This window comes from Theobroma cacao, chromosome 8, assembly GCF_053813885.1.
Source record: "Theobroma cacao isolate CCN51 chromosome 8, ASM5381388v1, whole genome shotgun sequence".
Lineage (NCBI taxonomy): Eukaryota > Viridiplantae > Streptophyta > Magnoliopsida > Malvales > Malvaceae > Theobroma > Theobroma cacao.
Genome location: NC_142646.1, coordinates 7,156,577 through 7,169,987, shown reverse-complemented (window position 1 = coordinate 7,169,987; position 13,411 = coordinate 7,156,577). Strand labels below are relative to the sequence as shown.

The window sequence follows — 13,411 nt, the reverse complement described above, 5'->3', positions numbered from 1 at the left end:
TACTCATAAAACAATACCAAGTTCTCTTTTTTTCAATTAGTAAAACTCTTGAATTTCCTATTTCTTTCTTTGTATTTCCTTGATTTCAATATGGTATTTAACACTAATGATGAATAAAAGTAGTAATAAGAGATATGAAGGCAAACACCAGTTATTTGTGTCTGACATGACTCCTCAAGAAGAGCATGGATCAAAGAAAAATGTTCCAACTTGCTCTAGCGTTCAAGAAATTGAATAAAATAAGAAAATAACTCAAATTCATAATTTAGGGAATATATCATCTTGATTGTATTGAAAAACAGACAATTAGCTTCATGTGCAGCATCAACAACATGATTTTGAGAGCAAAAACCAAAAAAAAAAAGAAAAACGTAAAAGAGCAGTCCTTTATTAATTAGGATTTGTTAAGAACTTATCCTAAAAAGAAGTCCCATTGATATTTATTACAAGCAATTAGACAACTAGGCTAAGGCTGTTAAATGTGAATCAACAATACACTTAATACAATAATCAAACTCTGTATTATTCACAAAAAATGTAGGGGAAAAAAAAAGTGCTCAAGAAATTTTGTTTTGATATTAATACAACCAATGAAGCATTATTTTTTAAAATTAAATTAGAAACACAATGCATAAAAGTATAGGTGCATGCATGAAATAGAAACCAAAAATATTACGGAGTGCCTAACCGAGTGCACAGCTCGATTCATCAACTCCACTCATAGCCTTCGCAATTTCCCTCAGAATAAACTTCTGTACTTTCCCTGTTGACGTCTTGGGAAGCTCTTCCTCAAACACCACCGTCTTCGGCGCCATATAATGCGGCAGCTTTTCCCTACAATACTCCATAATCTCCTTCTCACTTGGTTTCTGAGTCAACTCATCATCAATATTCTTCTTCAAACTGACAAAAGCACACGGCGTCTCACCCCAAAACTTATCAGGCCTAGCCACCACGGCCGCCTCATTAACCGCTGGATGCGAATACAACACTGACTCAATTTCAGGGCTGCTTATATTTTCTCCACCGCTTATAATAATATCCTTTGAACGATCCTTGATTTCCAAATAACCATCAGGGTGAATTACCCCAACATCTCCACTGCAAAACCAACCATTTTCTCTCATGCAATTGGATGTCCCTTCAGGGTCTTTGAGGTACCCCAACATGACACACCCACCTCGTAAAACAACCTCGCCAAGTGTTTTACCGTCGCGTTTGACGCTTTCTCCTGTCTCAGGGTCAACGACGTCGACTTCCGTGAAAACAGCAGAGTTAACTCCCTGTCTTGCCTTTAGCCTGGCTCTTTCTGTTAATGGTAACTTGTTCCATTTCTTTTTCCATGCACATGTCACAACGACTCCTCCTGTTTCAGTTAACCCGTAACCGTGGCTCACCACAAAGCCCATTGACTCGGTCCGCCCTAGCACGGGTGCTGGTGGGGGTGCACCGGCTGTTAGAATTTGGACAGGGCGGTTCAGTGGTTCGAGGTGTGAAGAATTTGATAGCATGTTGAGCACCACAGGTGCACCGCACATATGGGTCACGCCATGTTGTTCAATCAAGCGACAAATAACCGATGGTTCAATCTTTCGGAGGCAAATGTTGGTCCCACCTACGGCAGCCATGCCCCAAGGGAGACTCCACCCATTAGCATGGAACATAGGTAGGGTCCACAAGTAAACAGGCTGATTGGGAACTGACCAATCAAGCAAAGTAGCCATGGTGATTATGAAAGTTCCCCTGTGGCTAAGGATCACACCTTTGGGAGAAGATGTTGTACCCGATGTGTAGTTTAACACCATTGGCTCCCATTCACTCTTAGGCCTGACCCATTTAAACTTTGGATCACCATCTTCTAATATCCCCTCGTAATGATCAAGAAAACCGACGGAAGATGATGGGTTTTTGCTGCCTGAGTCCTTTTCATCGTCGATGAGGACAAGATGCGGGGCTTTGGTTTTGCTCGGAAACAAAGAGATTGCCTCAAGAACAAGAGAACTAGACTGGTGGTCAACAAAAACGAGCTTGGATTCGCTGTGCTGTAAGAGTACGGACAAGGTGTTGGCATCAAGGCGAGTGTTGATGTTGTTAAGGACAGCGCCAGACATGGGGACGGCGAATTGGAGCTCGTACATGGAGGGAACGTTGGGGGCGACAACTGAAACTACTTGGCCTCGTTGGATGCCAAGGGAAGTCAGCGATGATGCCACCTGGAGACATCGACGGTGAGTTTGAGACCACGTGTATGAAATGTTGTTGTAGATGATGGAAGGGGAGTCGCCATAGGCAGTGGCAGCTCTCTCCAGGAAGCCTAAAGTTGTCAGAGGGGGTGAGTTTGCAGGGTTTGGCAATAGGAGTTCCATTGATATTAAGAAAAGAAGATGGGTTTGGTGATCTTCTGGTTAAAATTGATCTACATTGTGAAGATCTTTTATAGACAAAAGAAATTAATTACTAGTATAAATAAATATCGGTTTCACGTTGAGGACATTGGAATTTGGAAGGGTAGAATATAGAAGATATCTATTAGCATTGATTATATTTTATAGTGGAATTATAGCCCAACCACATGCGACGCCATAGAAAAGTTGGTTGGTGGCAGCCCTACGAAATCAAGTCATTCAAGATTCCTGCTTGCCGATGGTAGTAGCCTCTTGCTAAAATATCAATTTTTTAGTTTTTACAATTTGATGCATGTCTTTGTTTAAAAGAAAGGGTTAAGAGGAGAAAGAAATTGAAACCTAATTTTACAATTCTTTTTTTTTTTTTTTTGAGAGGAAAATATGCTCATTAGATAACTAAAAGGAGAAGCATTCCAAATTGAGCACAGAGCTGACAATTTATCAAATACAACTGAACTCACAAAAGCCTAAACACAGACTTGCAGATCACCAAATCGGAAGTTGCCTAGCATCATTCTTGAATAGTATAAATTAAGTTATGAAATATTAAAAAAGTCAATTCCTATGATCTTGCTGATAATGGTGGAGAGAGAAAACCTTTTAAATTAATTAATTAAACATAAAAGGAAACTTGAACTGCAAATTTGCAACTACTAAAACCTTATCTTTTCCAGGGAAATGGATTAATAATAAGAACACAATCTAATTAAAGTAATACTAATCTTTCTTCTTCATTATTCATTTACTCAGCTTATCGCCAGAGCAAATTGCTGCCAATCTATCTTAGACCATCAATAATGTGAAGCACGTCCGTGATGCTTGGATCAATACAAGATTTGGGTGGATTGCCACTATCTTTTTTATTTGGTTTCACTGCAAATGGATGAATCAATAAGTTGGCACTATTACTAGTATAATTCATTTATATTATTATACATTGTTTCTTAGATTTTTAGGATTTTGCTTTTAATTAATGCTTCTAATTATTTGCACTGACTAATGATTATGGTGAAAATTGTCATCAAATGTCCTCTATATATAATTCTAAACATTCCAAGTATACACCCATAAAAAGGTAATTATAAGTAATGAAATAAAAATAAAACCATAACTATAATTAAAATAATCTTCTTTTTAGGATGTTCCAAAATTATATCTTTTTTTCATTTCCAAATACATAATTATTTATTTTTAATAATTCTTCTTTTACTTTTTTGCATTCCAAACCATGCGTTTAACATTAATTTTACTACAAAAATTAAAAAATTAATGTAAATTAAATTAAAATCAAATACTTTTTATTAATTTTCATAAAAGTCACATAAGAATAAATAATCAGAATGAAAAGGGGAATTAATTTAAAATTGTTAAATCACTTCATCATTTATCAATTTATTCAATTGTTATAGTAATTAATGACAACATTCGATCCAATACATATCTCATCGTAGCATTCGCATTACAATCTTAATTATCATTCTTATTGTAATCAATTATAATAAACATGCATTCTAACTAGGTGTTTAGCCAAACTTTTCGACCATTATGCTTTTATATATAATTGCACTTCCATAACACATCTCAATCACTGTCGTAACGTGCGGGTCCAGGAACCCGACCGTTCAGACGCTAGTGAAAACTCACTAAAAACTAGGAGTCGCCACCAATCTTTTTTACTAGGTGTGTTTGGCCACCTATTGACTCGATTCTAATCGACGGAGTCTTAAATTAATTTTAAGTCAGCCGAAGAGAACCTTAAACTGGTCTACAATTTTTCAGATCTAGGCTCGAGAGTACGGTTACGCCCGGGGAAGAATTAGCACCCCTGAGACGCCCATTCCATGAACGGTACCATTTTTAGATTATCCTATTAGGCTTTAATTTTTTTTTTTTTTTTGAGTTCATTTTGTTTCCTTAGCTATTATTCATTTATTTTATCTCCTATTCAACCTAGAGTGAAATACAAATGAGAGGCATGATGAAATGCATGGCGTGAGATAGAAATATCGGAGGAATAACCTTTTATCAATGATATTTTCCCGGATCCACCCATCATACTGGTGGAATTCGGGGTATTCTCTCACCTAGGGAATTATCCGAGAAATTCACCTTCGCAAATTCAACGAATAATTCCCATCGTCGGGGTTATCGTACGTTTTTATTTAAAAATAATGTTTTCGTGAATATGAACCTATTACGAACGAAAGCTTTTTTATTAAAGATGTTCCTCAAGCCCTCCTATCATACTAGCGGGACTCGGGGACATCTTTTCACCTAGAGAACTTTTCGAAAAATACTCGCCTTCGCAAGATCCTCGGAAGATCCCATCATCGGGGCTTAAACTCGCAAACAAAAATATTTATATGCAATGATATGCATGATGCTATATATGCTACACTAATGCGATTGTCTATTTTTTATCATTTTTTATTATTTAATTATTATTTTCATTTTATTTTATTTTTTATTGTTACATTTTTTTATTTCTTATTATTATTTTTTTCATACTTTACATTTTTTATTCTATTGTTATTTATTTATTATTTTTATTGAGTATTTTTGTATAGTCAAATTCTTTATTTATTAAAATTTTGGGATCATAAAATCGAGGCCCTCCCATCGTACTGGTGGAGCCTTGATTCGGATTCCGAACCTAGGGAACATGGGCTTGAGATTGTGACTTCTCGCGTCCCGACCGATCATCCCATCATCGACATTATACTTGTAGTTAATATCATGGTATTTTATTATTATTTATTTAATATTTTATTTTATTTTATTTTATTATTTTTTATTTAGTTGTAGTAAATATTTTCCTAAGCTTCAATTATTTGTATAACTAAACATTCTCTAAAAATATTTTTTTTATATATTTTTATATTTTTATTTTTTTTTATGATTTTCTTTCCTAATATATTTTAAAACTCATTCTACAACATTAATATACTTTACTTCTACTATTTTACCATCATTAACATAAAGCTATATTAAGAATATTTTTTAACTAAAAAAAATAATCAATATAAATACCACATAATAACCAATAAATTAAGAATTTAAATCTTACCCAAGGTTTAGGCCCAACCTAGTCCAAAATGCATCAGACTGGTAGAAAGCCCATGAGCTTGCCCCAAGTGCTCAGCTTCTCTGAGTCAAAACGGTGTCGTTTTGAATGCCTTTGAGCTGTCAATTTTATCCCCCAAAACGGCACCGTTTTAGCCTAGATCCAAGTATAAAAACCCTCCTTTTTTATTCTCTCTTCATTTTCTCCCTTTTGTCTCTCTCTCTAGAGCCTAAACTCTCTCCCTTCCCTCTACCAAGCCACCGGCCAGCCTCTCTCCTCTCTTCTTTCCAGCCGTCGGCCTCTACTTCTCTTCCCTCTTTACTTTCCAACCGTCGGCCGACTCTCCTCTCACCTTTCTCTCTCACCCTCACACCGAAGCTCTTTCACTCTCCCTAGTCGGCAGCTTCCTCTCTCGAATCCTTCCCTTTTCAATTGGCGACACCACAACCCCCCCCAAGAAATCAACCAAAAATTCCCCCTTTCTTCGAAAACCCAATCGTTCCCCCCATTCTCACTGCGCACATTTTTTTTTGGTATTTTTGGGTATTGTTTGGTACTTTTTTTATTTTTTTTGTGGATGTTGTGGCTGCTTAGACTAAGGATTTTTTATGTTTTTCTGCTGCTTGATTTTTGCTTCCTCGGATCCCCTTTGATTTTTTTTTTTTGGCTCCCTTTCGTTTTGCAGGTTATCCATCTTTTGAAGCCAGGTTGTCCAAAAATTTGGACAACTCGGTAATGGGGTTCTGGCACCAATGAGTTGGTAGTCAGAACCCATATCATTCAAGGTGGTTAGGGGGGAGGGATGGCTGGGCATACGCCCAGCCATTCCTCTTTTTTTTTAATTATTTTATATTTATTTATTTTATTATTATTTGTTTTATTTCTTTGATTTTTTTTTATTTTTTGGTGTCTACAATCACAATATTAATATCAATTTAAGCTTATTTCATTTGTAATTTTTGTTCCAAATCAACAATGGTCTTTAATTATATATAGTCCTTATATATTTGCATAAACTAAGTTGTTTTTCTATTTTGAATTTTATTACTAAGGTAAAAAGGTAGAAATTTCTTAGTCAAGACTAGGTAGAGATAAAGTTAGAATCTTATACAATGGGGTAAGGAATTAGGTATAACTCAGGAAAAACCATAACTGAATTGCTGCAATTGTCAAGGAAGCTGAGGACACACTCATGGTAGGTAAGAGTGCTAGGATGGTTTGTGAACAATGTGATGGAAAAATTATCAATATTTTTGTGGCTATGGAGAATGATGTTAATCCTTGATTTCTTCCTGACTTGGAGGTATAGTAGTTGTGTCTTTTCTTCTATCTGTTTATTTTTTTTCTCTACATGGTAGTGATATCCTATAATGTGAGAAGGTTTGGTAAGCTTGAGAAAAAGCAAGCAGTCACGCATCTAACTACCAGGTAATTTTTACTCCTGCAAGAAACTAAACTACAAACAGTTATTGATAATATTGTGAATCGTTTATGGAGCCGTGGTAATGCAATTGGCTGGTTGCTGAATCTGTTGGTGCTTCAAGAGGTTTATTATTTGTTTGGTGTTCGAACTTGTTTCATTTGGAGCAAACTATTATTAACCCTCGATTTAATCTAGCAATAGGAAAATGCAAGGTTTTGATGATGTTGTTGGAATTGGCAATATTTATGCTCTCAATGATGAGGGAGAAAGAGTAAATTTTTTGGAGTGACGTTTTCCAAGCTTCGAGAGCTTGGGATTTCATTTGGTGTGTCAGTGGTAATGCCATCAAGAATTTGGAGGAGCGCACCAGATTTAATGCCTTCGATAACTCTATGACTCACTTTGTTGATTTCATTAAAGAGTCTGGTCTTATGGAAATTTCGATGACATAAGGTAAGTTTACTTGGTGCAACTTTCTGGAAAATGTAACCTTCAGCAAACTTGACCATTTTCTCCTTGCGGTTGAATTCATGGAACATTTTTCAAATCTAATTCAAAATGTTTGCTGACTTATATTTGACCATAATCCTATTATTATTTGTCTCGATAGTTGCAATTGAGGACCTAAACCTTTTTTATTTTTTTAATTACTAGTTAGAGGATTGTAATTTTAATAACATGTTTGCTTTTGCTTGGAAAAATACTAAGAACTTTAATGGTAGAAAGGCTGCTATTGAGCATCAACTTAGAGGCACCGAATGCCATATCAAAAAATGACAGCGAGACACTTTTGGAGTCTTGTCTAACTAGATTAACAATCTTGAATTTGAAATTCAACATCTTTTTGAAGAAATTCAGCAAGGGACTTTGCATGAGTAGATTTGGAACTCCTTTAGAGGGCTTAAACAAGAATTATGGCAACTCCTTAGAATTAAAAAGAGAGTTTGGCATCAAAAATCATGCATCAGGTGATTTTTAGAAGGTGATCACAACACTTGATACTTTCATAATGTGGCTTTCGCTCTATGCAAAGCCAACTTTATAGGTAAAATTTTTACTCAAGGCCTTACAATAAAGGATCCGATTGAAATCAAGGAAACAATTGCATTGCACTTTGAAAATTTATATGGTTCTAGGGCCATCTCTAAACCCAAAGAATTTAATAGTGACCTTCCTAAGTCTGATGGGCAAGCTAAGGTAGCACTCGAAATACCATTCTCCAAGAATGAGATTTGGGAAGTTATTAATGGTTACGATGGGAACAAGGCTCTATGGCCGAACGGATTTAACTTTTGCTTCTTTAAGAGACAGTGGGGGGTTATCAAGGATAAGGTTATGAAATTTGTTACTAATTTTCAATCTAGTAGTTCTTAGCACAAAGGGATTAATGCCTCTTTTATTACTTTGGTCCTTAAGTGTAATAAGCCTAGTTCTCTTCATGACTATCAACCAATCAACTTGGTAGGCTATTTGTATAAAATTATTTTCAAAGCCCTATCCTTGAGATTGAGGAAAGTTTCTGATGATGTGGTAGGCATTAATCAGTTTGCCTTCATCCATGGTAGGCAACTTTTGGACTGTGCTTTCATAACCAATAAGATGGTGGATCTTATGCGAAAGAATCGACATGGTGGACTTGTCTTTAAAGTTGACTTTGAAAAGGCTTTTAATAGTGTCTCTTGGGAATTCTTAGAGTATGTTATGAAGTTGATGGGTTTTGGGGTTAATTGGCGTTCTTAGGTTAAGGCTTGCATCTCGACTACCATTGTTTTGTGCCTTAGTTAATGGCACCCTGATGAGGGAAATTCATATGAAAAGAGGCCTTAGACAAGGTTGCCCGCTATCTTCCCTTTTTTTTAACTTAGTTTTGGAGGCTTTAAGTACTTTGATGTATAGGGCTATTAATCGATAGCTCACGAGAGGAATTGCAGTGGTGACTTTGGCATTTACATTTCACACCTCTAGTATGCCGATGACACAATAATCATTTGCAACCCAACTCTTAATTTTCTTTCTTAATATTAAGCAGCTATTGAGGTGCTTATAGGTGGTTTCAAGTCTCGAGATCAATTTCAGATAAAGCTGCCTTTACAATGTTGGCATTGACCATTCTATTTTGACTCTGTAAGCTAATTTGATTAAGTGTCAGGTTGTCACACTTCCCTCCATTTACCTTGGACTGCCTTTAGGTGTTATCTCAAGCTCGACCAACGTATGGCAACAGATTATTAGAAAATTGGAAGCTAGGTTATCCTCTTAAAAGGCCAAAACTTTAACTATGGGGGGACGTCTTACCTTACTTAGATCTATTTTAAGTAGCCTCTCTATTTTCCATATCTTTATTCCAGATGTCGGTCAAGATTTTGCTATCCATTAACAAAATTCTTAAAAGATTTTTATGGGGTGGCCCCAACCTTGTTCGTAAACTTCACCATGTTAGCTAAGACATTATTTGTACCTTCCAAGATCTAGGTGGACTCAGCCTTGTTGATATTGGTCTCAAGAACAAAGTTTTTCTCAATAAATGGCTCTAGTGCTATAGTAATGAACTTGAAAGTCTATGGCAAATAGTAATGATGGAAAAAGCAAGGTTAGCTACCAACACGATTATGCCAAGCATGGGAAATCCTTCAAAAGCTTCTAATATTTGGAAAAATATTACTAGGTCTCTCACTAATTCTTACAACTTTAGCTCATATGTGACTGAGAAAATGGGTTTGTCTGTGGGCCGAGGTGATAGAATAAGTTTTTAGGATGATATTTGGATCGGTGCGTCTTCTCTTCAAAATGTCTTCTTAAGGATTTTTGCTTTGACAATTAAGAATTTGGGCTGCATTAGTGAATTTAGTTCATGGAATGGCAATGACTGGTTGTGGGATATTTTAAGTTTCCCACCCTATGGACTTCAAAAAGATTCCTTTTATGGCTCTTGATTAGTCACGAAAAGCACCACCAACTGTAGTTGGTTCCGGTTTCCCAAGTGCAAACCCATCAACATTAAGTTTCAGAGTACCTTTCAAAGGGCATGATTAGGAAACTTTTGTGTGTGTCGCAAGTCTTCGACTGTCACATAGTGCTAACTTGTTATGTTTGGAGTTCTCCATTTTTTGGTTAGATCTTTTTTCTTTGAAAAGTTATGAAGGATATTTTTCTTAATTTTATAGCACTACCTTACCTGATCCTTTAAATTAATCCAAGTAAACACTAACATTAAAATATGTAGATTCTTACAAAGCAAATTTGAACAAGAAAGCTAACAATTTATCATGCCTAAAGGCAAAGGCAAATGCTTTGATTGCTATTTGCTACAAAATTGACTACTCTCATATGCAATATATAGCACAAATCTACTCTAGGACTAGAAATTAATACATACATGTTGTAATAGTTGTGTTTATCATATTTTTCATCCTATAACTTTTTGTAGGTGAGGACTAAAGCAAGTACATGTACTAAAAATTAAATATACAAATTGTTATAGTCGGTTGTAGAAAATGTACAACAATATTACGACAATTTGTAATTTTATATATTGATTGTTAGTTTAATTACAAAAAGCGGTGTTTGTAAACAAAAGTCAATATAAGGCTTTGGCAAAGCTCCACAAAAGATGCATTGTTTTGTGTCTTTTTAATGTAGTGTGTCAATGTTTTGCTAGTACATTAAGCATATATAAAAAAATATAATGATAGTGTGCAATAAAATATGAAACTTTGTGACAAAACAATTATTTAAAACTAATAGTAACTGATATTGGGCTTGGAACCATAGAACTTCATATCAAGGATATTGGGCATTTTGCTTGGAATCATAGCACTAAAAATTAAGGATAATTAATTAAACAAAGGATATCAAGTAGATATCATGACATATCAAAGATAGCAAGTATTATAATTGGAACTATAGCACCTCAAATCAAGGATATCAAGCATTATGCTTAGAAATGTAGTACTACAACTCAAGAATATAATTAAGCAGTATCAAAGATATCATCTATTATGCTTGGAACCATAATACCCCAGATCAAGGATATCAAGAATTAGGCTTGGGAGCTAGCGCCACAGATCAATGATATTAAGCATAATGATTTAAACTGTATCACTATAGATTAAGGATATCAAGCATTAGAGTTGGAAGCGTAGCACTACAGATTAAGGATATCAAGCATAATGATTTGAACTGTATCACTATAGATCAAGGATATCAAGCGTTATGCTTGGTACCATAACACCCTATATCAACGATATTATCTATTATTCTTGGAATTATAGTATTACAGATCAAGGATATTTAGTGGATATCAAATAGATATTATGACATAGCAAGGATATCATCTAGTATACTTGGTACCATAGGACCTCAGATCAAGGATATTGGGCATTAAACTTGGAATCATAGCACTACAAGTCAAGGATAATTAAGCAGTGGATATCAAGTAGATATCATGAGAAATCAAGAATATCAAGCATTATAATTGGAACTGTAGCACCTCAAATCAAGGATATTGAGCATTATGCTTGGTATCAATCTTGTAAATAATGATAATAATAGTAAGAAAGAATAATTTAAATTAAAAAATTATAAATAATAATAGTAATAATAAATCAAAGAGAATTATTTTAAAATATTGATAATTTTTAAAAAAATATTCTTGGTGTTTCAATTTTATTAACAAATTTTCATATTATATTTGAATTTTTTTATTTTTTATTTTTTATTATTTTGGGATGATTATAATGTTTGTTATTATTTTAAAGCACTTCATGAACCATGACACAATACATCAACCATTTTGCTTGAATTAAGACACGTCCATCATATGATTGTCTTACAATATGCTATTGTAAGTTACCACACATGCATGTTACTATGTTTTTATGTTACTCAAGATTCAAAATTAGTCAACATTTAAAGCAAAAAAAAAAACCTCTATAAATTGTTTTCCCATAGTTAGTATTTCTTTAATACTGAAATGAACAAAATCAATGGTTCCCCTTTAGTAAAATCTAGAAGAATATTTCTTACTTATGATACACATGATTTTAAAATCTTTAAGACTCTTTAAGAATTTTAAAATCCCCTATGTTACTATTCTTTTGAATCCCATATACAAACCAAATCAACTACAATCACAATTCAACCTAAAATCTTTAAATATTATTCCAAGTACTACTCTAAATCATAGCTTCCAGATCAACTAAGTCTCTAAGTATATACATATAAAGGTATTTAAGAACAAACAGTTTAAGAAAAATAAAAAAAAATACAAAATGGTAGTTTTTCTTTCTTTTTTTTGAAGGTAAATCATGTTAAGTAGTGCTATTAACAAAATTGTACTATTAGTGGGTGGAGTTGGCTTCTGAAATAAAATAAATCACCCAACCTTGGCTTTTTAAAAATAAACATTTTAAATGGTCAAATTGGAACAAAATTTGAAGGTTGAATTGGGTTTTGTCATCCTTAAAATATATAATAAATTTTATTTTTTTATATATAAAAATTTTCAAAACTGAAAGATTTGAACTTTAAACTTCTCTAAAAAAAAAGAATAATAAACATTAAATTAACTTTAATTATTACTATAGATAATATATTTTCTTCGAAAGAAAATAGAAAAAAAAATCAATTTGCAAACTATATTAATAATAGAGGTCCAAATGTTATCCTAAACCTTCTTTCTCAACTAAATATATGGACTAAAGTTGACACAATTATATAAATTCTATTCCTGAATGTATAAGATAATAATAATTAAATTTAAAAAGCTTAATTAAATATGAAGTGTAGAGGTATCTTTCTAAAAAAAAAAAATTGACAACTAACAGTTAAGAAGACTACATGAAAATGAACCACTATATCTAAACAATTCATAGCATAATTTAAGACAAATAACGTAGTCAATAATTTGATTCCATTTTACAATACATATTTTCACTAGCCTTAAGACAAATAACACAGTAAAAAATTTGATTCTATATTGCAATACATATTTTTATTGGTCTAACAGAACATATTTGAATGGATTTGGATTGAGTTTCCATCCATGATTTATGAAACTGAGACAAGATGTTGGATAATTCGATATCTTTTGGTAGCTTATGTTTTAAATCTTTTAAAATAATGAATACATCAGTCAGGATTAGCATAGATTTTAAAGACAATTTGAACAAATTATTTCTCTCATACTTTCCCTCCCTAAGCTCAAAAAAGAATAAAAAAACAAATCTTTTATCCTTATTGTTTACGAACTCAAACAGGGTCTTAGATAAACACAAACCAACAAACTCCCCAGGCCCAAAAAAAGAAAAGAAAACCAAATCTCAAGAAGCACAGTTAGACTTTGTTGTTTTTAAACACAAACCATCAAACTCAAAATATACAAAATTAATTTTTTCACATTTCACTTTCAAATACACACACAAAGAATTTGTTGTTTTCAAACACAAACCAACAAACTCAAAACACAACAAACTAATTTACTCACATTTTGTTTCAAATACGCACAAAACGAAAATCTAT

General features: G+C 33.6%; 1 pseudogene; it reads right to left on the bottom strand.

Moving 5' to 3' along the window:
- Positions 1-390: 390 nt before the first annotated feature.
- Positions 391-2,616, bottom strand: LOC18592429 (2-methylpropanoate--CoA ligase CCL4 pseudogene; annotated as a pseudogene).
- Between the last annotated feature and the right edge of the window lie 10,795 nt (positions 2,617-13,411).